The 21,343-nt window shown below is 35.6% G+C and overlaps 1 long non-coding RNA gene and 1 pseudogene across 1 annotated transcript; one reads left to right on the top strand and one right to left on the bottom strand.

Annotated features, from left to right (window-relative positions):
• Positions 1-3,682: 3,682 nt before the first annotated feature.
• Positions 3,683-6,602, top strand: LOC132624958 (uncharacterized). Its single transcript, XR_009576588.1, has 3 exons — positions 3,683-4,197; positions 5,094-5,159; positions 6,089-6,602. It is a non-coding gene; the product is annotated as an uncharacterized LOC132624958 (long non-coding RNA).
• Positions 6,603-12,688: 6,086 nt separating this feature from the next.
• Positions 12,689-15,522, bottom strand: LOC132623985 (vicilin-like seed storage protein At2g18540; annotated as a pseudogene).
• Between the last annotated feature and the right edge of the window lie 5,821 nt (positions 15,523-21,343).

The following is a 21,343-nucleotide window of genomic DNA, read 5'->3' on the forward strand; positions in this document are numbered from 1 at the left end:
TTAATAAAAGTTTGTCGGACACAATAGACTTTTAATTATGTCTTAAGGCAACGTCTGTCGCATAAGGCAAACTTTAGTTATGTCTTAAGGCAAACTCTGCCGCATTAGATAGAATTTAATTATGCCTTAAGGCAAAGTCCGCATAACGCAAACTTTAGTTATGCCTTCAGGCAAACTCTGCCGCATAAGACAAACTTTAGTTATGCCTTAAAGCAAACTTTTTCACATAAAACAAACTTTAGTTATGCCTTAAAGCAAACTCTGCCGCATAAGACAGACTTTTTGCAAAACCTTGTCTTGTGAATTTTTGTAGAACCTCGTAATATATTCGGCCACCTTTTTAAGTGACGGACAAAAATTAAACATCAGCCATTTGAGGGGCAAAAATTAAAGACCAGTGCCTTTGTTCCGCTCAAAAAATTAGTGATATTATTGAAGTAATAAATGGGCCATAAAGTCATAAACAATTCTTAGCCCATTGATTTTGATAGACTTTTCGGATAAGGCCCTTATAAATCTCTTCTCTACTATGTTAGAAATGACAATTTGCTAGTCAGTGGGGACCAAAACCTACTGACCTTCCTCAAAAAAAAATAAAAAAAATGACAATTTGGGGGTGGACGAACATAGCAAAAGTTGGAATATGAATTTTCTTGCAATCACTTATTGTGCCAAAAACAAAGTAATATAAAAGGTACTTTAAATTGGACCCATCTGTTTAGATAGGCCTCTTTGACCCAACACGTGTATTGCCTTTTATTGTTTAGGCACACACTAAGAAATTGTACAAGAAAATAACATTTTAGATTGTACTATAAACTTTGCCTTATTTCACTGTTGAATGAACTCGTGGGTCCCACATCTCTGATATCCACGTGTAGCACTTCACATATAGTAGAAATTTGGGTTTTTAGTCTAAGTAAATTTCTCTCTGCTCCCTCTCTGCTTTCTACAATTTTCCATAGCTGCTCCTTTCCGGAATGGAAATGTCATCTCTTTGTTTGAGTGCAGTAGTGGATCCAGAATTTTAATTCAAGGAGTTCGAAAATAATAACAAAAGCTAAATATGAAAATAATGTTATCGATGAAAATCGAACTTATAACACTAGAGATAATTTTAAATACTCTGGACCGCTTGAGCTAACCTTTTACATTTATTCACGATGTTCAAAAGATAATATATATACATAAATAAAAAAAAAATCTACCCTATATATACACTATAAATTTTTACCGAGAGGGTGACAGTGGCGGAGCCACACCCATTGAAGGGTGTTCGTTCATATGAACACCCTTCGTCGAAAAAACTTATCGAATGCCTATGTTAAATATAGAATTTTGTGGATATATACTAGTAATGAACAACCTTGACATAGAAACGAAGGATAGCCTAGCGGCTGAGGGTGTGCAAACTATCGCTCACACATCCCCTGTCCTAAAATATGAACACCCTTCGTCGGAATCCTGGCTCCGCCCCTGGAGGGTGAACACCCTTGGTTGGCTCTACATCCGCCCCTGTTTGAGAGATGAGTTTTTCAACTTCCTTTTCCGATTCTCCTTCTCTGCAGTCGGATTCTCCTTCTTCTTCAATCAGATTTGTATGTTCTGCTGAGTTGCTTCACTCTATCCATCACTCTTTCAAAGTGTGAACTTTTTGTTGGCCTGAAAAAGGTAAGTGGTGTGGTTCTCCGGTTTCAATTTGTGCAACGAAATCATGCGTGTGTTCAATTAGACGTGCTAATTTTATAAATTTCTTTCTTAATTAGACTATTTTTAATTATTGCTTGCTGGGTATTGTTCGCATTGATATTCATTCCTCTTAGTTGGGTCCCCTTAAAATGATATTTTGGAACATAACGGAATTTCGGTCTATACCAGCTTCCCGAACTAAAATTCTTATATGTGCCCTGAAATTCGTGGCTTCATTTCATTTATCTGTCAGAACAGAGTGAATGATGTATGCAAGTGTAATTCTATTTTTTGTAGTTATAATTGTGTTTTCTGAGTTCCTGCTATAGGGTTTGGCATTGCCAATTCTACATAGACCTTCTCTTTCAGGGTGGATTATGTTAATGCATGTGGTTGTTTATTCAACCTTATATGGTAATTTTCTGCTCAGGTGCACAAACTGCAACAGCACTAAGCACATTGAATTGGCACCAGAAAAAATTGTAATAAAAAGGGAAGAAATTTGATGCCGCTAAAGTTTTTAAAGATATGGCTAAAACAACTGAATAATTTAAAAAATATAATTTTCTATTCCAGATTCATCATAATGAACGTCTCTTCAAAAAAAAAAAAAAAAAGACAATGACTGAGCTAAATGCATATGCAGCATATTAGAGATAAAAACTACCAAAATACATCAGCTGGTGTTATGAATCGGCCTGACCCAGTATTATCAAATAAGCCCAACACCAGGTTATGTGGCTATCTTTGGGATCCAGGTTGATAAATAGGAGGTTGGAGGGACAAATACGGTTATGCTGAATGTGAAGAAGAATTCTGTGTTCTCTCATCCCCTTCTGATTACTATTTTATTTCTTCAGTTGTTTAGTAGTTTCATTTACATTTTACAGTTGTAATCTTCCAGTTATTGTGTTCAATATACTATCTAAATCCTTAGTGTTTGTCTTGAGAAATTCGGGTTGTTACATTGGTGCTTTCATTGATTCGCACTCCATGGATTCCCATAGTCTTGGTTTGCTACTGCAAATACAAGAAAATTACTCGAGTATGTCGAAGAAACTCCAAGAAATCCATCTGTGTCTTTCTCGCATGTCTACTCGCGTGATCTTGCCGCCAGCAGTGACGCAGGGAACCACCGTGGAAGATGCAACTGCGAGTGCTGCGACAGTATTTATAGAAGATTCGGCAACTGATTTACAATCTGTTGCAAAGTCGCCTATGCAGAGCTTCACGGACTCAATTCTATCCTCGAATTATGCGGCGGGACGTTTTGAAGAGAAGCAGGTGATTGATGGTTGTCCCCAGCGAATTACATCCGACGAGCTATGTCAGCTGGCACCTAAAGCGTTTACTATTCCTTTTGCTACCTTGCTCGTTGCTCCGGTTGTTGCAACTCAGGTTATTCATCCATCATGGAGCAATATCATGAACTCACATTTACTTCAATTTTGTGTTCAGCAATCGAAATACAAATGCCAGCCCAAAGCCTGCCAGGTGTTCGATGAAATGTTGTATCGGTATCGGTTCTTACAACTTCCATTTGATCCCGGTAAGACTATCGTAGATTATTCTTCATTTCATAAGCATTTCTATGGAGTTTTTCTTGTGGTCTCCAATCCTCTTAGCCATGTACTGAGTTGTGAATTTGAAAGAGCTGGGTTTGTTTCGGTGATGGCATTCAGGGGCTTCGTTTATGAACAACCTGGTAAACCTATCAAACTGCGTGAGCTTGATGTTCTATCCACGCCTTCAGAAGTGCAAGTCACTGGTGGATCTTTTGCAATAATCCATGGATTAGTCAAACCTGTTATACCCCGTACATTTATACGACGAATTATCCGCAAGCAAATCGACTCAAGTTAAAGGCGGAATTATTTTCGGACATGAAATAAGAGCTTTTAATTTTCAACTTTGATTATCACAAAAATTGCTTATAAATTTTATTTAGCATAAAAATATTAATATTGGAGATTAGGAATTAATAAATGGTGATTAGATTATTAAGTAGGGATTAGGGATTAATTAATCTAATTATCAAAAAGTGGGTCCCACGACACGTGGCGAGATTTGGTTGGACTTGAATAAAGATGGACACATGTCATAAAAAAAAAATTGACACATGTCCACTTTGCAAAGATGATATATATGAGCAAAGTGGATGACTAAGTCATCACTTACACAACAATTAATCTTGCAAATTAGATTTTAGAGAGAAGGGCTCTCAAGCCTAGAGAGAGAGAGAAGTTCGGGCACTGTTCACGACGCCGGAACTGTTCACGTCGGCGACTGTTCACGGCGGAACTGTTCACGGCGCACTGTTCACGCGCCACTGTTCACGGCCAAGAGGAGAAAAATCCAACCCCATTTCTAGCCTTCCCAAAAATAATTCCTTGGTGTTAACCCACTATTTGGAGGTCCCTAAGTAGCGTGGAAGCATTATTGGAGCGATCAAACCATCCATTTTTGTAAATCGCAAACCCTAACTTTCTTGTGGAGTAGAGAACAAAGGTAAGAATTTCTATTGTTTTATGGGTTATAAATGTTTTATGCATATTTTGGTATGTTAATATGGATGAAATTGGTGAAATATTGTATGTTGGAAGTGGGTTGTGTGCTTGGGGAGCTAGCCGTGTAAATGGGTGTGTGATTGGGTTAATGAATAAAAATTTTGTAGCATGTTTGATTGTTGTAGAGTGGAGAAGAGAATAAAAATCATCAATATACGTATATGTGTGTAGTGTAGCCGTGTATAACCCTAATGTTTGGCAAAGGATGAATCAATATCGCTTAGTGTTTTAGTTGTCGTCGTTATGAATTCTAGTTTGGAAATGAGAGTTTAATGTCCCAAATTGATATGGTGAATGTTGCGGACTGATTTGGAGAATTTTGTGAAATTAATGCAATCTTTATATTTATGAGAATTATATCGTTATAGTGTGGATTGTTGATACAAATCATGACTTAAAAATGAGGAATGTGGTAAAGGGGCTGCTCTCGGTTTTTGGGGCTGTTTTCGGCCCAATTTGGAGAAATTGTTGGATCGTTGGAAATATTATGTGAATTACTTAGAATGTTCTTGAATGTTGTTAGTATGGGTTTGGGTTAGTAGTTGAATGTATAGGCGTTGATGTTGGCTTGAAGGTAAGCCGTTGAATTGAATATTTGAAAAGTTGTCGAATGATGAAAAAGAGAGTATTAATGTAATATTGTCTTTCGGATTGGTTATTGGAGTTGCTAGGTTGGTTATTGTGGTTGTTGTTGTTGATTTTGAGCGAGTTAAATTCTCGGGTTGGCATATTTACAGGGGAAATGCTGCCGAATTTTCTGTAGAATTTAATGTTAGTTTGGAATGAATGGCTTAAGTGCCTATGTTTAATATTGGATATTCGTTGGCATATTTGTAGACCTTGGGGAGCCCGAGGCGTAGATTGGGATTTACTTTAGATTGGTTATCTTGGAGTGCGTACGAGGTATGTAAAGCTCCAACCTTCCTTCTTTTGGCATGCCTTAGTTTTGGATAGGCTAGATTACGAGCCTTTAGGGAAATCCTATGATTCTAAATCCGAGCATATTATGATCCGTATATGTTCCTTGGCACTCTTATGTATAATTTGATGAAATATGAACCTTTATGTATTTGAAATAATCGCTTTCCGAACTTTGCACAAAAAGGTTTTCACTTTAAAGAATTTCGTAATTTTTGAATGCCATATATTTCACATAAAGGCTCGGATTGTTTTGATATTTTCGTATGAGTTTGCATGGCCTATAATGAGTATGTTTTCCATAAGTGGGCCCGACTCGGGAAAATACCCGTTCGTGGGTCCCGCGACTTTCCTTTATGTAATTCGGACGACTTTTGAAAGAATTTGGTATGATTATCATTTCAAATTTCAAGTATGGTCATTTACTTATATTTGAGTCTATGATAATGATTTTATGCATATGGTTACTCATGACTCTGCTCGTGCGTTTTGTTATATCTTTCGCCGGTTCTGTTATCGTGCGCATTTTGATATACTCCGGAGTTATGCTGTGTTATGGTTCTCCGAGCTACTCGCTAATGAGGGTCGGGTTCCACATATATTTGGTGTTATGCTGTGTATGGCGGTATGTTGTGATGTGATATGTGACGGGGATACGGAGATTTGAAACTTTCTGGTGTTATGCTGTGTTATGGCGCCATCGACGGGTGGGCGACCATATTCTTCTGTACCCTATGCATTACTTACATATTTTTGAAAGTAAGCAAATTTTGATATGTTGGATTTGCACTTATGTTTGGTACTTCCATTTCGCTTATGTCTCAGATTTGCTTTCTGTATATTCTGCTTTGCATACTCAGTACATATTTCGTACTGACCCCCTTTCTTCGGGGGGCTGCGTTTCATGCCCGCAGGTACAGACGCACAGTTTGGTGATCTACCCATTTAGGACATCCTCTTCTGCTGTTTGGAGTGCTCTTCTCATTTCAGAGCACACATTTTGGTATACATTTGTTCGCTATGTATATATGTATTTGTTCAGGGGCACGGCGGGGCCCTGTCCCGCCATATGATTCTGTCGGTCTGTTTAGAGGTCTGTGGACGTGTTTGTGGGTTAGGGTCTTTCTGTATGGATGTATGTACATGTCGTTTGGGCGATCCCATACGCCGAGGCGGCCGGTCCGCATATGTTGTTTGGGCGATCCTATACGCCGAGGCGGCCGGTCCGCATATGTTTATATATTGCTTGGTTAGCCCTGTGTGGCTTTTGTTGGTATTTTCTGCGTGCAGGGTATATTGGATAGTCCGTAAAACAAAGGAAACTCTGCCGAAATTTTTCTGGAAATTACCTAAATCTGAAATAAAGCCTTGTCGGCTTCCGCCATATACTAGAATGAGTTGATAGAATTTGAGATAATATTTGATAGATGGGTTCTGGTGCCCAGATCAGGCACTAGTCACGGCCTACGGGGTTGGGTCGTGACAAAACCACAACTAGTTTTTGCAACACCGTGTGTCCATGCTTTTCACACCAGTGATAGTGGGCGGGTTTATTCCAGTAGGGATGAGCTTGCAATATCGATAGGGACAGTCCGACAATTCGTTGGCCCGAACTCTTGTGTTGTTTGCGATGTTTATTATAAAGTGTTTGTCATGAAGTTTGCATATACGATGTTTGTTGGACTGTCGGCTTGTGTATTTTTTGACAAAATTCAGGTGCCTACTCGAATTTCGTGGAATGGTGGTCGATTGGCTTCAAAAACAGTGGTGGAGAAATTTTGGGATACTTCTAAGCGTAAGAAGTGCTCTCTTTTGGAGGTATCCGCTGAATTCTGGGAAGTTGGTTGGTTGGATCTCCTAAGGAAGACACTCAATACTATCATGATTAAAAAGGGTCAAGAAAATGTGGTTGGACAGTCTTATCTGCAGCACCTGCAGGTGCAGCCCTTGGGACAACAAGACAGGAAGCTTTACTTTCAAACGTTGGCATCAACATATTATGAGTTGCTTGGGCCTCACATGCACACTCTATTTGAGTTGATCACTTATGCACTAGCTACAGATGAGGAGGCCCTTCAAACAATTGAATTTTGGAGTTCAGTCCTTAAACTGGTTGGTCTGCAATGCTGCAACAAGAATTGCAGTTTGAGATGGATAAATTACTTGAGACATGATCTTAACAATCGAATATTCTCACCGGAAGAGGACTTGCTTGTTACTCTCCATGTTGTTCTTAAAAAGAGACGGACACAAATTGCAGCATTGATAAGGTTTGTAATGTGTGGGAAAATATCAGCTTTCTTTGGAGGGAGGGGTGTAATTACTGAAGTTAAAGACTACATAGAAATCCTACAAATACTCTCCAAGGCTAAGATGCTTGAACTTTTCCAAGGGAAGTACGCACGTTCTCTGCTAGTTGGAGTTGGCTTAGTGGTCTTGCAACAAATTGGACCCGGTAATGCCATTGCAGATTATGCCATTAAATTTGCACTTCTCACACCAGAAAGGACTAAAGTGTAGGATCCCGGTCGGAAATGGTGTATTGTTTCCTTTACTTTGTCATTTGTTGCTGCATCGGCCTATGTCAGTTCTACATCTTCTACTCACCTTTCTACTGCTGAACGAGATACTTATTCAATGGCATTGACAATACGGGAAACTATATTGCTTTGGAGAAAAGGACTGCTTATATTGCTATTTTCATTGTCTGGTGCTAATCTGATGCGACACTTGCCCATGCCCATGACTATTCCAGTAAAATGTGTGCTCAAGTTTACAACAGATACATTTGGAGGCTATTTAACATACTTTTATTTTCAAGCGATGCCACGAGCAAGGTCTTATAATGGAGGTGATCACACCCTGTTTGTTGGATCCTTAACTATTTGTGCCTCTTATGCATTCCCAGGTCCTTCCATTTCAAGAGCAGATAATACATTACTCATTGATGAATATTTTAAGGTTAATCATGAAGTTTTGGTGGCAAAATTCCAGCATTCATCAGTTTCGCATCATGATTTCAGTAGTGTTCTTGACTGTTCTGTTTTTACCGTGATTGCACAAGATTTGCTTAGTATATTTTCAACTCTGATTGAAGTGAGACAGCCACTTCCTAGCTGGTTGATTTTGGTTTAATCTGATAAGCTACACCAACTTATGACTGGGATACTAGTGGATATCAACATTTTCACTTCAATTATAAGGGAAAGAAATCAATGATGAGGTTCACCACTAAGATATCAGTATTACTCTACTCGAACCTTGAGGACAAGGTTCTTATTGAGGAACGGAGTATTGTTATGAATGGGCCTGACCCAGTATTATCAAATAAGCCCAACACCAGGTTATGTGGCTATCTTTGGGATCCAGGTTGATAAATAGGAGGTTGGAGGGACAAATACGGTTATGCTGAATGTGAAGAAGAATTCTGTGTTCTCTCATCCCCTTTCTAGGAGTCTGTCTTCTCATCCCCTTCTGATTACTATTTTATTTCTTCAGTTGTTTAGTAGTTTCATTTACATTTTACTGTTGTAATCTTCCAGTTATTATGTTCAATATACTATCTAAATCCTTAGTGTTTGTGTTGAGAAATTCGGGTTGTTACAGCTGGCAGTAAGATGAATGAACATGGACTGAATTGGATAGATCATGCTTGCAATGATAGAACTAAGAATTAAAACCAAAATATGGACAGTATAGTGAATCATGTAAAGATAGCTCTTGAGACAATGGCTTGGGATTAGAGAAATAACGTTATCAATAGATAATTGAAAATGCTAAGTTGCATAAGTTAGTAACACATATGATATAAACAGACTCATGGACCCTTGTGGTTCGGTCCTTTTCCGGACCCCGCACATAGCGGAAGCTTAGTGCAACGAGCTGTTTTTTTTTTTTTAAATCCTTAGTGCTATTTGTTCTCTGAGAAGCTCCTTTTAGGCAGTTATATATAATTTTATATCATTTTGTACAATTCTTAGTGCACTATTAATACACCAACAAGCTACAAAGTACATCTTGATGTGGCAATGAACAATTGCAATTGTAATCATCGTTTTGTTTATTATCTCCTTATGTGACATATCTTAAACTTAGATACATGTTTCGGCATCAAGATAACGCAAAGAAGGATTTTCCGACTGTTCTATTCTTCAAATGTAAAAACTTGAGCAACAAAATAATGTCTTATAACGTCCAACAACAACAACAACCCAGTGAAATCCCACATCGTGGGGTCTGGGGAGGGTAGAGTGTACGCAGATCTTACTCCTATCAAGGTAGGACAGCTGTTTCCGAAAGACCCTCGGCTCAATAAAAGCATAAAAAGAAGTCAGATAAGGTCAAGAGAATCAAAGCGCTATGAAATGAAATAATGCAAGCGACACAGATAACACAGGATAATCAAAGCACAGGAAATAACAGATAATAGCAGAAATCTGAGCAGAAGAAATTATATTGCGATAATGCGACTACTAATAAGAACGAAAACGAGACTATCTACTAGCCTTCTACCCTAATGTCTTATAACGTCCAGTAATGTAAAATTAAGATATATGCTAACTCCATTTTTATTTCGCAGGATGGACATATAGATTATAAGGAATGTGTAACAATGATGAGAGGGAAATGTATAAGAAAAGAGAACCTAACTAAATTAGCAATGACCAAGAATACATTGCTATTTAAAATTGCTTGGTGCATGAACAACTTCATTTATAATATGCCTCTCCTTTCAGGATTTGCTTATTTGTCTAATGTCGTCATTGGTTATGCTTTCAGGTAATATGGAGGATTTGTTGCACCCCTTACATACTACGCTTGGCTGGAGTATCAATTTTTGTAAGATTCTTTTGCATAAACTTTCGGGAATAAGTCGCACAATTATGATTTAGTATGATAGATTAAGGCGATATCTTGGATAGAGAATTATACTAGATGTTATAAAGTATCTTCATGAACTTTTCTTGGCCTATACATGGAATAAATCTGGTTTAGCCAGAGATTATAGGATTAGTTTTATGATAAAATTTTATCTACAACATCCATTAGCTTCTTAACCCCTTTGTAAATCGTATCCATGAGACTTCTCTACATAAATACAAATCTTCGGAGGCACTTAATAAAGTATATTTTGAGATATCGGGGTGTGTAAGCTTCTGAAATTTCTTTGAGAAAGGAGATAATTTATCTTCTCTTGTGTTCATTGTAAATTAGTGTATGTACGGATATATCTGATCTTTTCACATGTTCTTTTCTTGCTCTTGGACCAGGTAATCTTAACAGGAGATATAACAATTAATTCGATGCAAGAAGAGAGGCCATTAGGTTAGTTAGTCTATTTCATGCTTCTCTCATATCATTATCTCATATATAGTAGATACTAAATTTTAAAAAGCATGGAAGAGAACATATAGTAGATTGCTTTAGTTAAAATAGTGTAGGTTCTTCGATGGATATGATATACAGGTTGATAACTGGGAAAAAGATCAACAAAGACTATTACATAGGAGCTGAGTTTACTCTGTGCGCACCCGAAAGATAGCGGCTGCGGGTTCCCGTGTCATTAAAAAAAAAAGATCAACAAAGAGATTCATTTTCATAGTTATACCAAAAAGTACTAGAAAGCTTCCCCGTGTTCTCTAATTAAGTCACCTAAGACTCTAAAAGTCCAGTAAATAAAAACAAACAAAAAAGATATTGTATTTCCATATCTTTGGTAACTGCATATTCTCCTCTACTTCTGTTACTGAATAGCAACTCATCATTTGAGAAGATCTTCATTTGCGTCTGAACAATTCAAGTTCAAACTAAAATGTGCTCTGAATTTAGGCCAATCTGAAAGGCCGTTATGAACTGTTTCACATGTTCTATTCTTCCATTCCAATAGGACCACACAATTCTAAAAGGTTTATGTCCCAAACTTTGTATCGTTCAATTATAGATGCCATTCTTTTTTTCTACTTTCAGGATTCAAACTCTACATGTAGTAGTGCTATTCGAGCAGTCAAGACCTCCTAAAGATAGATTTGAAGAATTTTTTTAGATACCATACAATCACTCTTTCTGGGAGTGTTAATAAATTAGTTATTTCATTTAATTAGTCATTCCTCTTTGTTATGAAAATTTTCTTTGTTATGAAAATTTTAATATGTCTAGCAACTCTCGGGGAAAATATGTAGCGAATGATTTCCACGAAGAACCTATGTTTTATGGATGTTCTTTCAAAGATGCTAACTCATAAAATACACCTTTTTCACATTGTGAAGTTTGACGTTGGGCCCGTGCATAGCACGGACATCTGTTGCTAGTTCATCAATAAGCTTACCTCGTGCCAACATATTTAGAATTTTAGTAAATTTGATGTTACTATCCAATTGGATCTTTCGTGCTTCTTTGTTTAGTAAGTAGAAACGGAAAATCTTTAGGATAAATCAAGAATGTTCGGATCTTCTAAATTTGTAAAAAGAATGTTTTTACATTGTCATCCCTTGTAAGCATCACGACATAATGTATAACACATTTTACCCGGTGAAGATGTAAATGGAATTCCTAGGTATATACCTTCTGTTTATTATATTTCTGTGTAATTTGGGACCACTGTTTCCATTTTTCTTAGCCCTTTGGACGGAAGACAGAAAATTTAAATAAACAATGACACATGTGAAACGTGGGAGGAACCCTATATGCATGATACAAAAAGTAGAGTGATCACAAATTAGAAAACCAAATGAATCTATGAAGTGTATTTTGCAAAGTGAAATCGACGTATCCTAACAAGTAACAATCCATATAACTATGGAACAGGACCACCATTCATACATGTTTTTGCCTTTCCCCCTTTTGTTATATATTAATCACGTCGAATAGATAGAAGATACCCTATCGCCCAATCCCTCCACCACCCCCTCCCCTTCCGAACAGAAAAAGTAGATTCTTTTTATTAAAAAAAAATAATGAATTGTGTCAATGTCTCATCTAATATTATAAATTATTAGAGATGTGTTTCATAGAGTATTTATTTATTTTAGGTTTTCAATATGTATATGCCTTTATATATGGACATGGTTTCTTTTATCGAAAATGCTCAAATATATCATTGGACTATTGAAAATGACTCATTTATGTCACTCATCAATAGTTTGGCTCATTTATCCATCAGCGTTATCAAAATGGCTCATCTATGCCATCGCCGTCACCAAAATGACTCATTGGTGCCATTTTTCATTAAAACTAATTTTACAATACCAGATATGACACGTGACCTTCAATTAGAGGTTCACGTTGTTTAATTAAACCAGCCCAATTTTAAATCCCAAATTAAAAAAAATTCAACCCAAATTAATGAAAAATGGCATGAATGAGCCATTTTAATAACGGGGATGACATAAATGAGCCAAAATATTGACGAGTGACATAGATGAGCCATTTTCGATAGGGCATATTTGAGCCTTTTACATTCTTTTATTGGACTAAACAGAGGAAGATTTAGTTGACGAGAGACGGTGAGATCCAAATTTTGGAAATTTGCCCATCTTTTTCTTCTCGCGGGTGGTATTCAAGTTTCAACTTGCGTGCAAGACAATTTCATTGATTACCTTGTACCTTAATTCATTGAGTACCTTCTACCTCTGATCAGCAGTTCTATCAGATCCGCTGGTACCTTTACAAAGAAAATTTTACACCAAAAATTAAATTCCTCTCAAGCACTTCCTCTGCTTCCCTCCTCTGTTCTTCCTCCCTTTTCCTTGCTTCCTCTTCTTCCTTTCTTCTAATTTCCTCCTCTTCCCCCCTCCTATCTTCCTCCATCAACCTCATTTCTTCTTCAGCACAAGATGTACACTCCAGTATAACTGAATCACCCTGTGCTTCAAGAATCTGATCCATTGTTGTGTTGGTCACATTAAAAGATGCTTCCAATATTTGCCTATCCAATGTTCGGAGAACCGAAGCTTTCCCTGCTAGGTACCGAGGATGATGTCTCTTTGTACTTGTACTAAAACCCACAAACACAAATGAATTGTTGTTGAAAGCCATTTGAGCCATAGGATGAAACCTTGGCACTGCAAATACATCACCTTCATCCACTCTAAACCTCATGTTTTTACACCCTTGTTGTGTGTCAGTGCTTGAGCAAACTACCTTTACCATTCCTTCTCCTTGCACTGCTGTTCCAATTTCAGTAGCTGTTGGATTCCAGTGTGGCCCCATCATTGACCCTTTGGTTAAGTTCACTACGTAAATTCCAATGTGGGAACCCTTTAGTGCAGGCAATTTCTTCTTGTTTATTACTATGCTCCAGCCATTGCAATTCTCAAAATCTGGCTTCTCTTGGAAAACGTTGAACAATTTAGTACTCTTCTTTTTATTCCTTTGGATGTCAATGAGAAACTGTAACTGCCCCTTCGTAGAAGGCTTTTCATGAACTGAGCCTCCATTTCCCACAGGGTCTTCTTTGTTGACTTTGGCTTACCATGCACGATGGCGGGTACTTCTGTTCCATTCAACACTTCTTCTATCACATCCGCTGGTACCTTCACAGAGAAAATTTTACATCAAAATGTAAATTAAAATTACCCCCATAACAGGACCCTTTTTATTGATAGCAGAAAAGGTGAAAACCAAAAAATAAATAAAATTATGAGTTCATATTCTGTGGGCTGACCGAGTAAAGTATTCTTAATTTCTTATACTGTTAGGTTAAGTCTAACTACAACAAAAATCTAACTTACCATATCAGGCTAATCCGGAAGACTTAGCTTAGGGCTGAGAAGTAAGGAGACTCCAAGATTCATTTCCATTTTCGTTTTGTTTTTAAGTCTATTATATCTTGTCCATTGCTGCAATGGCCAAGTCATGTCCTAAGTTAGTTTCACCCCTTTTTAAGGTACCAATTTATGATCAAAATGAAATTAATTGTTCTATTATGGAAGTTGGAATCCCAAACACTGGGTTAATAACTACGGTCTTGTGCAATTAGTACCCGCTATATAATGTAACACAGATTCTTCATACTTAAAAAGAGGGAGTTACATGAAATGCCGCTTGTAGAACTTTCCTGTCGTCGAATCCAAGAACCATATCACTGATGCTGGAGTGTGGTCCGTTCACTGGCTCCTGCATATATATGAGAAAATTAAATATTCATCTTTGCTCATGAAAATTAATGAATAATTAAGTGTTTGCATCAAGATGAGGAGAACAAAGAATATTACGTGTATGTCATCCCCTGAATTGGCAAAGATGGAATAAACTTCCGCTTTGAGTTCGCTTCCTGTTTGGCTTCGAGTGCGTACCAGGCGAGACTATGACTGAGTCAAGTGGACACCCGCTAATCCGCGCTTCAAAAGATCTCGATTCAAGAGAAATTCATGAGGAAGTGGTAGCTCTTTAGGATCTACTCCAGCCTTTAGAAATTGCACGATGTTTTGGTGGCTTCAAGTGCAGACGAGTACAGACTTTACTTGATGACTAGAGCTGGCTTTAAACTACCTGGAAAGTTTCTGTTTCTGTGAAGCAGGCTCTAAGTTGTTCTCTAAGAAGAAAGTTGTTCCAAAAGGCAGCCTGAAGACATCCCCTATTCTTAAATCCACTGTCTTCTGTTCATTTCTATCCATCCACGTCAGCTTCCCAGACCCTTTTCCACAAAAACATCAATATAAATAATTTGAATTTTAACTAAACATATACTCCCTTCACAATTCATGTAGAAGAGTTCGGATTTCGAGAGTAAGTTTTTCAATTTTGACCGTGAGTTCAGATAATTTTTAATTTTTTGAAACAACATTCACATGTTTGGAAAAATAATTGGAAACTACATAAAGTACATAAAAGATCGTATAAGTTAAAATAATTGACAATTTATTTATAAGGCATATGAAAAAATGGCTGTTAAAATTGATTCTCAAAATCCGAAAGATAACATATAAACTAGGACAGAGCTAAAGTAGTAATGAGCTAGAGAGAGCAAGGAAGGAAAAATATGAAAATAATGAAATACCCGTGTGGACATAAAACACCATATCAGCGTGCAGAACAACAGGAAGGAAGAGAGAGTTAGGCTCCAATGTGATGAACTAAAGATGATATGAGCCAGTAGTTCCATCAGATACTCTGACTGAAGCTTCCCCATTTTCAGTTGAAACTACTGATTTTCTTTCCCCTCTTTTTACCAGAGGTCCCAAACCCCATTCCCAACCTGGGGTTCATTGTTGCTTTCTCAAAGCTCTTACATTGATAGCTACATTATTGATAACCATTCGGAAAAGCAGAAACTTGAACAAGAATTTGCAACATTGAAATGGCGCTGAGAAAGTTTTCACCGACATTACTTTTTAATTTTTATCGAACATGCACAAAAAGGAGGAAAGAAACCGAGGTTTTGAAGAAGTAAGATCATGTGAGGGAGGGGTGTTACGTGGTATTTGCATGGACACGTACTTGTTTCAGCTTTACACGTGGTCCTCCCATGCACTGCTCTTTGACTCTTTCCGTTTCTCTTTTAGTTTAGGTACTTCTCTTCTTCTTCATGTCTTAGCTAAAGACCAACTTTAAAAATTTGCATAGTAAAGAGAGTGGTAAAATATGGATACGGATGCAACATATTTGATGCAGCTAGGTATAGTAATAAAATTATAATCGGGAATTTTAATTTAAAGGAGTGAATGCTATAGTGTAAGTAAATTAATTTTTCACACAGCCAAAAGTTAAGTTAAAGCTCAGGAGATTTTAATAGCTCAATTAATTACTACTTGAATTTTCATCTGTTGGTGACGATTCGATTCTCCATCATCTTTCCTTTTCCCACCTCGATGAAATAAAAAAAAACTTTAAAAAAATAATTCAGTTAAAGCATTAGAACTCATTGTTTATTAGTCAGTTGTTATTCGGTACATCGGATACCACAGTTTGTTTACCGAAAGTTCATTAATGATCTTCAATTGGGTTTTACAAATCTATACTGCTCCACATTTTATTATAAGGAAATTGCAAACTTCCAACAATTACAGTAGAGAGTAAACTAATGATAGACAATGTTTCGTTTATGACCATCATTGGTTGGGACTAATCTCCTTGGAAACTGAAAGTGGGCCTCTTTTTCCACCCACAAGGTCCTGCTCTATCCTGGAGAAGCCCAATTTTTGTATTTTTTCACCCATATAAACAGTTTGTTGTGGCCGATAGCTGAGCCCTATTATTCTGCAATCACGGCATTTTTTTTTTTTTGGCATTTTACATAAATAGCAAACATTTGGGGTTTAATCAAACTACATAGCTAATGTTTCATTATTTACGTTCTGTAGCAAATCAGCCTAGCTCCCACATGTGTATTCAATTTTTTTTTTAGCTGTATTCATGAATACAACAATTTTTTTTCCACTGTATTCATGAAATAACTATCTGTATTCATAAATTGGCTTGTTGTATTCATGAATACAGATAGTTATTTCATGAATACATATACACCAATAATTACACAAATACATCATATTTTCCGGTATGTATACAACAGATACAGGCGAAAAATACAGTATAAAACATTCATACACCAAAAAATTAACAAATATGCCATATTTTCCGGTATGTATACAACAAATACGAGCGAAAAACATTATATACACGATAAATATACAACAAAATAAAGCGAAAATCTGGACTTTTTCCAGATCTAACCGGAAAAAATTCTGGCGAATCCAGATTTGACCGGAAAAAATTCCGACGAATACAGATCTGACCGGAAAATGTGGTTGCTGCACGTTGCCAATGACCAAAGGAGTAAGTTTTTCATCTTTCTAATTGAAAGAAAAGAGATGGCCGAACAGTTAAGTGGTTACAATTGTTGATCTCTGTAAAGTTTATTAGTTAGAGAAAATCTTTGGAAAGGAAATATTTTGGTTGCTCTAGTGATCAATAATGAGAATATGACGGTGGTGAAGGGGCACGTCATTTCGCCGGAGCTCCGGCGGTCGGTGGTGGTCGGCGGCGGAGCAGTGGGGAGAAGAGGGGGGGAGAGTTGGGTTGGAAGTGAATAGTTTGATAAGTATTCTATTTTGTGTGTGTATATATATATATATATATACTTACTAAATGTCATTAATACACAAATGTTTGCTATGAGAAGTAATTAAGTTAAACTATAACTACTAAATGTCAATACCCACAGTATGTTTGTTATGTCATGTAGTTATCCCTTTTTTTTTTGCGCGAATTAGCCTTCAAAGACACTGGTCTTTAATTTTTGGCCCTCAAATTGTTGGTCTTTAATTTTTGACCTTCGCCTAAAAACCCATGGGTTTCAATTCGAATCCCGCTCAATAAATTTTTTTTTTAAAAAAATCGCAAAATAGAATTTTGGATTCAAACTCTATCTTAAGGTAGAGTCTGCCTTATGTTTAAAGGCGGAGTCTTATGCCTGAAGGCATTCTCTGCCTTAAGGAAGAGTTTTATCTGACTTAAGGTAGAGTTTTGCAGGCAAATTCTGCCTTGCGAAATCCAAATTCCGTATTGCGAATTTCTTTTTAATTTTTGACTGAGCGGGGTTCGAACTCGGAACCCATGAATTTTCAGGCTAAGAACAAAAATTAAAGACCAGCAATTTGAGGGACAAAAAATTAAAAACCACCGCGAATAAGAACAATCGTGCAAATTGTCCCAATCACAAGGGTAAGTTTGTCGGAATGTTTTAATTTCATCCCAAACCAAATTGAAAACCACTTGGTTACCCAAAAAAAAAAACATATTTTGATGTCTGAAAATCAAAACAAAATGTTTTACAAACATCAAACAATTCGAAGTAAATTTGATGAGGAAATGTGCTAGCTCTGAGATGAGAAAGCATAAATGCATGTTTGCTTATTCTGTGCATTAAATCATGAACGTATGATTGGGCTCCAGGAAGGACTGTACAGTGGAGATAAATGGACTCATATTTCAAATTTAGCAAAAGGGAAGTTACATAAATACTAACAAATGAATAAATTATTACATAGTCTATAATCAATTTCATTATTACATTTGTTGCATGATATACTAAAAGAAACCTATTCTCTCTCCCGAAATCAAGAAGTTCACATTATAAAAAATTCCTAAATTTAAGCTAATCAATTAATTATGTCTTTATCAGTTATAATAATAACCATTCCTAAGTTAGAAAAAAATTCGACCATCAAATTTGGAAAACGTTGGCATTTGTAAGGTAACGGGTGATTTATGAAGATTCGTTTACCCATAAATTGAAAAAAGGCATTGTTTTCATATATGAATATTGTTTTTCATTAAGATACCTTTTTTTTTTTTTTTTTTTTTTTTTTTTTTTTTTGGTGTGTGTGGGGTGAAACAAAGTAGATTTTATGATGACCACCAATGAAAATCTTCTGCTAAAATCATATTTGATAGTCATTTGAAAAATGATCTATTAATTGTATATACTTGATATAAATACATAAGATATACAATATACGTAATTTACACTTGGAATTATATATATATATATATATATATATATATATATATATATAGAGGTTGTTCTAGCTTAATACCGTCAAGAATTCTTGACTATTGCATGGGAACATGTTCATATTCAAAGTATTTTTTCTTTTCAATATTTTTCTATTGGAACTTCCCTCATTCCTTTTATATGAATCTTTCGATTCATTTGGCTCTCACGCTCAATTACTTAAGGTAAATTTTCATATCTTTTTTATGAATGGAATGAGCCTATCCCTGAGGCTGTTCTACCACGTGGAAACGCTCTTTATTAAGAATTTTAGGGTTTTTATTGAATAACAGGGTGTTTCGAATTTTGGAGTTTATTCAAAATATTCAATAACTTGATATATATATATATATATATATATATATATATATATATATATATATAGATATAGAGAGAGAGAGAGAGAGAGAGAGAGAGAGAGTATAGTATACTTAATATACATATCGAATTAATTTTCACTTTTACATTTGCACTGATATATTAGATATATTATTTATATGTGTATATTATATTATATACATTTTTAGTATGAAGCATACTTATATCGTATACTTATGTTAGTTTCTCATTAGGAAACCCTTTTGTTTTACCCTTTTGTTTTGTGTGGAAACAAAGTAGATATTATAATGACCACCCATAAAAAAATTCTGCTAAAAAATCAATCTGATAGTCTTTTAAAAAATCATATATTAATGGTGTATACTTGATATAAATATAGCATATACAATAAACACATAGTTATACTTGGAATAATATATCATGTGTATCTCTCTCTCTCTCTATATATATATATATATAGTTTCTACATATAATATAGTATACTCAATATACATATGAAATTAATTTGCACTTTTATATTTGCACTAATATATTAGATATACTGCTAATATGTATATATTATATTATATACATTTTTATTATGAAGTATCTCTATACCGTATACCATCCATGTATGCTTGTATAACACACACACAGATACTCCCTCCATTAAACAAAAATAATACTACCGATTCTACAACACAAGACGAAAAACACAAATAATACCTTAACATGTTGTCAAATATTTTGTTATTATCTTTTCAGTTAAATTAACAATTTGAATATTCCACATACTTTTTAGGTGTATTTTCATGTACTTTTCTTATACCATATACCATATCTTTTCATGTACTTTTCTTAATATTGATATATTCAAATAATTTCTTTTTACTGCAAAAAATAACTTCATCAGTCATCAATGAAAATTAAAAAAGAAGAATAAAGAGGAGGAATGAAAGGGAAAAAAATATTTCAAAAATGGGTATGCATTAATGGTAGTAACTCCTAAAATTAAGTACTATTGATACTTTAGGAATGTAAAAAGCTGTATTTTTGTAATAATTTAAAATTTTAAATAAGTTGTATTTATGTAATTTTTAGAAAATAAATGTAATCTTTTTAAGTACTATTTTAAAAAGTTGTATTTGTGTGACTTTTCTTTTAAAATTATCTACCAACAAAGTGCAAATCTGTGTCGGTGAAACCATTGATAAAGTATTAAATGGGCCATAAACTTTTCAGCCCGTTGAGTTAGATAGACTTGTCTGAGTAGGCCCTTATTTCTATTATCTATAAGCATAGAAGGAGGATGAACACAGCTTCCCATGCTTGTACCAACGGCGTTAAAAATTATACACTCAATGAATGCTTATACTAAAAGCTATATAACTTGTACTCTTTAACCGACTACTTTTTTATCTCACGTGGAAATATGTCATAGTACTTAATATTTATTCTCTTCTCATATATACATGTATGCTCTTATTTATTTCCTCCGTACACTTTTATTTGTTCACTTTTTACTTTTCACGTTCTTTAAGAATTAATAAATCTCACGTAGATATATGTTATAGTACTCAATATTTATTCTCTTCTTTATTTGGGCAAATTACTTGACTTTTTACGTTCTTTAAGAATTAATAAAGGCCAAAGTCATAAATGGACCCCTGAACTTGTCCTGATTTTCCATTTAGACCCTTCAACTGAAACGTTGACCATCTAAACCCCCGAACATAAGATAAATTGTGCCATTTGAACCCCTCGTGTTAGCTGGGCACACACGTGTAGCTCAATTGCTGTGACAGAGCGTGAGAGGCCAATTTTTTTCTTTTTTAAATTTTTTAATCATTAAAAATTAATTTTAACAAAAATTCTATTTTAAAATCTATTTAAATAGTTAAAAAAAATTGAAAAACCCAACCCATCCTCTCCGATATCCCACTTCGCCGCTGTCTCCGCCGCTACTGCCTCCGCCACCGCCACTGCTTTCTTTTTTAAAATTTTTAATCATTAAAAATTAATTTTAACAAAAGCTCTATTTTAAAATCTATTTAAATAATTTAAAAAAATTGAAAAACCCAACCCATCCTCTCCGATAGCCCACTTCACCGCCGCCGCTGCCTCCTCCTCCACCACCGCCGCTGCTACACTTCAAAATCTATTTAAACAAATCTCCGACGAAAAACGATACTATTTTTTTAATTATTTAAATAGATTTTGAAGCGGCGGTGGGGGCTGCGGAGGCAGTGGCGGCGGTGAAGTGGGCTATCGGAGAGGATGAGTTGGGTTTTTCATATTTTTTTAAAATTATTTAAATAGATTTTAAAATTAATTTTTCTTAATTTTTTTTTTTTTTTGT

This window comes from Lycium barbarum, chromosome 12 (genome assembly GCF_019175385.1).
Source record: "Lycium barbarum isolate Lr01 chromosome 12, ASM1917538v2, whole genome shotgun sequence".
NCBI classification, from domain to species: Eukaryota; Viridiplantae; Streptophyta; class Magnoliopsida; order Solanales; family Solanaceae; genus Lycium; species Lycium barbarum.